The sequence below is a fragment of the Chenopodium quinoa genome, unplaced genomic scaffold (genome assembly GCF_001683475.1).
Source record: "Chenopodium quinoa cultivar QQ74 unplaced genomic scaffold, ASM168347v1, whole genome shotgun sequence".
In the NCBI taxonomy this organism is placed as follows: Eukaryota; Viridiplantae; Streptophyta; class Magnoliopsida; order Caryophyllales; family Amaranthaceae; genus Chenopodium; species Chenopodium quinoa.
This window is the reverse complement of record NW_018742864.1, coordinates 339,144-347,265: the sequence shown is the minus strand read 5'-3', so window position 1 is coordinate 347,265 and position 8,122 is coordinate 339,144. Positions and strand designations below refer to the sequence as shown.

At 34.8% G+C, this 8,122-nt stretch overlaps 1 long non-coding RNA gene across 1 annotated transcript; it reads right to left on the bottom strand.

Moving 5' to 3' along the window:
* Nucleotides 1–703: 703 nt before the first annotated feature.
* Nucleotides 704–3,048, bottom strand: LOC110726157. Its single transcript, XR_002512324.1, has 2 exons — nucleotides 1,458–3,048; nucleotides 704–886 (listed from the first exon to the last, which is right to left on the bottom strand). It is a non-coding gene; the product is annotated as an uncharacterized LOC110726157 (long non-coding RNA).
* Nucleotides 3,049–8,122: the final 5,074 nt, after the last annotated feature.

Sequence of the window (8,122 nt, the reverse complement as noted above, 5' to 3'; positions counted from 1 at the left end):
CAACGGCCATGTACCGTGGCATCTGCTGGCGTTGCAGTAGGTCTAATGCCACGGTATTTGACACCTAATGCCACGATATCTATGATCCGTTGCGTTAGCTTAATACCTGATGCTACGACATAATTTATCCGTGACAATAGATTACTAACTAATAATTATGATGAAATTGGCACCTAATGCAACAGATGAAGCGTTGTATAGAGTATGTATCTACTGCAACGGTATTATTATTATTATTATTATTATTATTACTTATTTTTTTTAGAATGGAACGGTAATATAAAATATATGTGTTCGTTATATTACTTGTAAATCACTAATTAGTCTCTACAAATCTAAATACACTAACAACATAAACAAAAAATCATTAAATTTATACATAATAATTATCACTAGTAGAAAAAACGCATTAGGCAGCGGTTCAAAACCGGTCTAAGGCACCGGTTTGAACCGCTGCCTATGTGGGGGGTGCCAAATACCCCCTTTATAGCACCGGTTCAAAACCGGTGCCATATATCCAATTAGGCACCGGTTAACCGGTGCCAAAAATGTAAGAAAATATTTATTTCATTGGTTTTGGCACCGGTTAACCGGTGCCAAAACTGCCCAATTTTTTTTTTTTTTTTTTGTTGCCTTTAAATCAACTAAAATAAATTAGAACATCAAAATATAAATTAGAACAAGTGCAAAAGACAATGAGATGGAGTATATCAATATATTAAGCTGTTATTGTACAATACAAAAAAAAAATAAAAAAATACAATGAATTATAATCATACAATAAAATTCAACGTTAAATTGATATTGAAAAATACAAATAAAAAATACAACATCAAAAACAATATTCCAAAATCAAAGTCTTGAATCGTTGTGCATCAATTAACACCTGCATCAATTAAAACCCATAAATCAATAAAACTCACAAAAAAAAATGCAAAAAAAAAACCAGAAAACTCATGTACGAACTCAAAAATCAAAATAATTTACTGTAATAAATAGATAACCAAACAAAACGCAAAAAAATCGAAACACAATTAACCACAAAATTTTCGAAATCAATTAAATGCAAAATTTTCGAAATCAATTAAACTCAGAACCCAGAAAATCAATTTCGAAAATCAATTAAACGAAAAAAAAAAATTCAAAATCAATTTCGAAATCAATTAAACTCAGAATCCAGAAAAATCAATTAAAATTATTCCCAAAATTTTCGAAATCAATTAAACTCAGAACCCAGAAAAATCAATTAAAATTATTCCCAAAATTTTCGAAATCAATTAAAACTCAGAACCCATAAAAATCAATTTCGAAAATCAATTAAACGCAAAAAAAAATTCAAAATCATCCCAGAAAATTCAAAAATCAATTAAACCCATCAATTTCGAACAATATTACAACAATCAAACCAAAAAAAATCAAGGCATTTACCAAAAATAATCAAACCCAGAAACCCTTACCTCAAATATTAAACCCAGAAACATGCAGGTGGCGGCGGTGGTTAGTAGCGGTGGTATGGTGGGCAAAAGACAGAAGGGAGAAGAAAGGTCGGAGAAGAGGGGGGAAAGAAGAGGAGAGCGAGATCAGACAGAGAAGGAGGACAATAGAGAAGAGATCTGAGGTTTCGCACGTTGTGGTCGGAGAGATCGAGAAGGAAGATGATAGAGAAGAGAGGAGAGAGAAGGAGGAGAGAGGCAGCTAATTAATAATAAGGAGAATGAAGCTGAGTTAGTTCTCTAGGGTTAGGAATACAATTATAATATAGATAAGTTGATCGGTTTTTTTTTTTTTTAAAATCTAACAAGGGCACCGGTTCAAACCGGTGCCTTTTTTATTTTTGGCACCGGTTCATGTTGAACCGGTGCCTTTTCTCTTTTGGTAAAAACCCGCCCAATTCTAGACCGGTTTTGGGCACCGGTTTAGACTGAACCGGTGCCATATGGGGGGTGCCTAATGCTTTTTTTTCTACTAGTGTATAATGCTAATAAATACGTACATTACAAAAATATTACTTGCTTGTTTTCGGTATTACACCCTACTAATAAACTAAAGTTATATAATTGATTTAATTGTCCAAAATACAAATTCCAACATATATGTAAGCCGGATTTTCTAAATCTTCACAAACTTGAACTTAATAGAATAGAAGTCGCCAACATATTTGCACCACTTGTGTTAGATGACTAGTCGTTTAGTCACTCTACTTCATCTCCATTTTGCTCGCCATGCACCTACACGTAAAATAGAATAAAATAATAGAACTAAATAATAGAAAATAATTGAACTAAATCAAGGAAACTCATAAAGCACAGTACAACAATTGTATTATTTCAGATGACAGAGGAATTGGAACGAAAACCTTAATAAAAGTAAAGCAATGTTAGAGCCTAGAAAAGCAAAGTCCGATTTAAGAGACGTATACCAGTGACCTCGCACCTCTACACCAAGGTCTTAACAGTACAATGCCCTTGTCCCTGTTCGAACACTAAGCAAATCAAGACCTGGGCTTGACATCCTTCAGGACTCAGGAAAACGTCCTAACCCTAAGTTCAAACCCATCATCTTTCAAAAAAAAAAGTTAAAACCCATCATGACCTGATCATAAATTCAGCTTAAATCTAACATCATGCTGGAATTTTCGTCAATGCTCAACAAGACAAAAATTACAATATTTGAGGCCCAATGCAAATCAATGTAAGCAACCAATCATAACAAGCATACCAGTAAAAGCATAATAAACGATTATTCAAAATTATAAAAATTAAAAAGAATCAACCTGGTCAATTGCACAAGGAATCAAACACCGAACATTATCTTGGCCAGCAAATAGGTGAGGGAATGAACTGGAAAAGGCAGGAGCTGCCTCAATTGTTGGAAAAAAAAAATACTTTGCCAATGTTATCTTCATTAGTAAAACAATTGTAGTATTTCATAACTAACTATTGCTTTTGACATATTATGAAAGTGATGTGTGATGAATCAAGAGCAGACCGTACAACCACCAATGCCCATTTCTAAGTTTATAATGACTCATTAACCATCAGTGTTAGCTACAAGAAATATCAGTAGTTATCCAACTATATTTTTGTTTAGCTTCACAAAAGAAATTTCATCATTATATATATGGATACTTAATCTAGTGCTCTGTTATCCATAGGAAACACATGATCTCTCAAGTTTGAACATCAATTTCCCAAAAGTAGGACTAAAGTCTAATCTGCACAGGACACACATGACCTCTCAAGTCTTTATACTTAATGTTCTGCTCACTTCCAAACAGAATTCTGAAGACATAAATAGAAGACAAACATATCCTCAGAAACAACAAAGCAAATTAAAACAACTTTCCAGTGAAGAATATTCCGAATACTTACTCATCAAGAATAGGGTCAGACCTACATTGGAGGAGAAAACAGGACACCAATTGAAGGAAGTTTTAGGGATCAACACCGAGAGTCAACTCAACATTTTGGAGTAAGAAAAAAAAAAGCAGAAAATCAAATGAACTAGAAGAAAAATTCCATGAAGAGAGTGATAGCCTAAAGCTATCTTGTGAACTGCTATTCTTTTGTATTGCTGCATGGAACGTTTATTTAATAAAATCAAGCTTGATTTCTGCCATATCCTTGTGTGTGTGTGTTTTTTGTGATTGATCCAGGTTGAAAGCCAGTCCATTTCAAATAAAACGCAGCAGCAAACAAAAGCTAGACATAATCAGTAGAAAATAATATATGTTACCTGATTGATTGTGGCTCCAGATTTAGAAGATTGCCCATTTTGGTCAACGAGAAGATGTGGCGCACTAGATGCATCCTTTGGAGCCGATGGAATTGCAAAATCAGGAATGACAAGATTGATCCCGGGGTTAGCATCCCGAAGTTGAGTCAAAATTGCAGTTGTTACACTTGGTGCAAGTTGTTGTACTATTTGAGCTTGCATATTTTCTAAGAATTCCGCCGGGAATATGAAATCTGACTTGTTTTCCTTTTTCTTCAAATCTGACTTTTTCACACCTTTTCCTTGTAGGCGTACACGACTTTTGCGCTTAGGTTCTGGAATGACTTCGGAGTAACGGTCATTAGAGTTACTACCATCTTCATGTTGGGAAGACTCCAAAGCATCCATTTTAGCCTACATTAGGAAAATAAAGCCACCTACTTATTATTTTTCAAAATAAAACAAATATAACATAAATCTAACATGTTAACTCACAATATTCTCTGCTATTTTTTCATGGTTGGTAAGGTATGTCCTTCCCTCTGTTCTCTTTCTTGACTCCTTATAGACCCTTGCTTGAGAAGGTTCTTGCTTATCAGGATCTTGTTGTTGCTATGAAACATTATACATAAAATAGAAGTGATTGTGAAATAAAGATTATAACGATTGTGAAATAAAGGTTATAATGATAATAAAATTGTCTAGAAATGAGATGAATGATTTTACCAACTCATGGCGCAAAATTGCATACGAGTTACGGCCCATAGTGTGCATATTATCTAAAATTAGGCGATTGTCTTTGTTGATCTTACTGATTTCCTATGCGATAACACAATCAAGATTTAAAAATTTGAACCACTTAAGTAAATCATAAAAACAATAAACTGAAAGAGGCTATTTACGTCATGAAACCATGTAAATATTGCACAAATCAATTCAAAACCATATACATAATACCTCGGCCTCTTTAGAATGCCAATATTGCAAAAGCTCTATGAATTGAGGTTCTGAAATTGTGTATGGCTTATGAAACCATCTTAAAGCATTAGTGGGATATGCATAGAAGTATTTCTTCTTAGTCAAGCATTTATGAGCTTTCCAGCTTCCATTGATAGCCTACATCACCCATTCTCTTCCAGCTCCAGGAACCATATACTTTTCCTAAACAAATCATGAATATATAATTAATTAATGGTCTAGTAACAAAATATGAATCATTTTTTAAAATGAAATTGATAGGGTAAAGTCATATCCCCTAATCAAAAGTAAATACCTAAGTCCTCTAACTAAAGTAGTTAGGGAAGTAGGGTCGAACTCCACAGGGAAACAAGTCTTTTTACTCCTAATTAATTATTATAATCTAAATTATCTAAGTAACCAATATTTTTAAGAATAAATTCTATACTATGAAGAATAAGTTTAGGGAGAAAAACAATAATAAGAAGGCCTAGGGTCACAGGTTCACCAATAATTAATATTCTGGGATAAAACATAATAATTAATAATTAACATTGCACAAATAACATGATTAACAGGCTCTCGCAATTTATTAATCAACATAGATCTAACAGGCTCTCGCAATTTACTAGATCTAAGTTCCTATTAAAAATAGCCTTTAATATTAAATTAACATCTGCTCGATTCATCAATTCAATATTGCTAAACATTCACAACCAAATTACATTTGCTCGATTCATAATCTAATTGCAAAGAATTAAAACAATTCAATAAGAAATTATCATGCAATACCAATAATCAATAATAACAAATTATCCCTTCATATTAATTATGGATCCCCATAAACCCTAGAATGAAACTACTCACACATAATCATAACTAAACTAATCAAATAAATAAAACAAAACATAATCAAATAAGTAAATGAAATAGCTGAAATTAAAGGAGAAGAAATTGTTACCAAAGGAAATCTGAATTAATGGAAGTAATTAAGAACAAGAGTTGAGAGAGAATTTAAGAGAGAGAAATATCCTAAGTAGAGAGAGAAAATCTAAAAAAAGAAGGTAAACCAACATTACGTACATAATTCGTATTTAAAAATTCCCCAAAACAAAAATTAAAACTAAACTAATCTGGTCTGAGAAAAACACGCGCCCGATCGAGCGAAGGGCCGCCCGATCGGGCCCGCCTTTTTTGCTTTGCCCGCTACTGGTATGCCGCGCCCGATCGAGCTATGCTCACCCGATCGGGCACGCCTCTTCCTTGAGGGTCCTTATGCGCGCAGCCGGCCGATCGGGCGTATGCTTGCCCGATCGGGCCCGGTCTTCTTCTTCGAGGCTCGGATTTCGATTGGGCTCAATTCCTCGGCCCAATCTAAGTTTCCTATTCGGGTCTTGATTAAACGATCCAATAACCTCGGTATCTCATACCGAGCCCTTAATCATCGGCTCTCACCGATCTTGGGCTTCAAAAGTGGCCGTGTCCTTCTAGCTTCCGTAGTTGATCCATAAAACCCGGGAAAATGCTCCAAAAGTGCAATTTCCTGTAAAATACAAATAAAACTACGAAAACACTAGAAAACACAAATTAGTAATAAAAGTGGCTCGAAAGAGCCAAAAACACTACTAATTATGACCAAGGAACGGGGGTAAATTACTATATAAAATGGACATATCAAACTCTCCCAAGCCAAACCTTTGCTTGTCCCTAAGCAAAGAGCTCATCAATGAATTATAAAGCATGCCTCACCCCAATAATCAAACCAAGCATAAACGATTCAAGGCAAATCTAATGAACGTGCTTCAACATCAATCAATCTTATTCATCTAATCACCCTTCCTCCCCAACAATTGTCAAATAGAGCAAACCACAAGAGCATATAGAATTCAGGACTAGTTCTCACACACTCAACTCTCATTTAATGTGGCGAGTAAAAGATGTACTCGATTGCTCTCCAATCAACCCCTTTAATTGTGAACAATGCACACCCATCTCACACTCTCGTGTGTTTAAAACAATGAACGCTCAACCTACTAGTCGACTCAAAATATGTCAAGTCATAACTTGCATTGATAAACAACACTTTCACATTTACACAAATCTATGCACAAGGTCAGAAGGTCTTTAAAGCTTGTAATGTAGGGCTAGGGTAAAGGGTAAGATAAATTTGGGAGTATGTGAGAGAAAAGCCATGCATTAAGGGAGCCAAATCCTAATAAACCCATGAGCAAAATAAATGATGATCATACATCTCCATCAACATTACTAACTCCAACAAGAATCCACCAAATACAACTCCAAACAATATAAACAATCCCAACACTTACAACTTTCACTCATAAAATATGATAATGTAGAACTTGAGTGAAATACAAACTTTGAACTCATTCTCTCTTTTTTTTTTTTAATTTTCAAACTTGAATTTTTTTTCCTTTTTTTCTTTTCTTGAACAACCTTCAAAGAGAACATTTGAACATTAAATTTTTTTCCTTTTGCCCTTTCTTTTTTCTCTTTTTAACTCATATTGGAAATTTCAACTTTGTAACACAACATATCAATATTTTCCAATCAAAAATCAAAGAACAATCACTCTTCTTTTATTCCCACATTGTGCAAATAATGTGCACACCACAACTCCCTCACCTCACCAACTAATATCTCCCCCAAGCCAAGCTTGGGACTAGTAACCAATGGGGATCATATAGGCTTGTAATGTGGCTAAATAAACAATAAAAGGGCACAAGCAACAACATGGGTAACAAGAAGGGAACAAATGTATCTAATAACGTCTGAAGGCTATCTAGAAGAATGAACGCCTTCGTCCTCTTCATGTGCATAATAATAAGTTATGAAACACTACTCATAGTTGCAAATTAATACTCAAATTCATTGACATACCAGGAATTATGGAACTATCACACATTCCTAACCAAATCAACTAGTCAAGCACTATATTCACAAATAGTTGGCAAAATTGACGCATGTTTAGGAATCCAAACAATTAGACTTCAAATCATGACCAACAAATCCACAATGCTCATTATCAATAACCAAGAATCAAAACAAAATTTCTCAAGTAAGGGGCATAGGGAAGCATGATTTACAATTCATTGGAACGTATTTTTGTATTTTTCATATATAAGAAAGCAATAAAAACTACACTAGGAAAGCAATAAATAGAGAAGAGAGAAAGAAAGTTACCATATATACAAGAAATCTCCCCCAAGACAAATCAAGCAATGCCCTCATTGACTTGAGAGGGTAGCTAGGAGGAGCTACTCCTCATCGTCATCCATCCTCTCATATCCTCCTCCATGGCTCGAGCCGGCACCACCCTGGCTCGGTCCAGCACCACCATAACCCGAACCACCTGCAAAGTAGTTAGGGTTCACATTCCCCCCATACCCCCAAAAGGAGCGTCACCCCTATATCCATGGATTGAAGAGTAGTC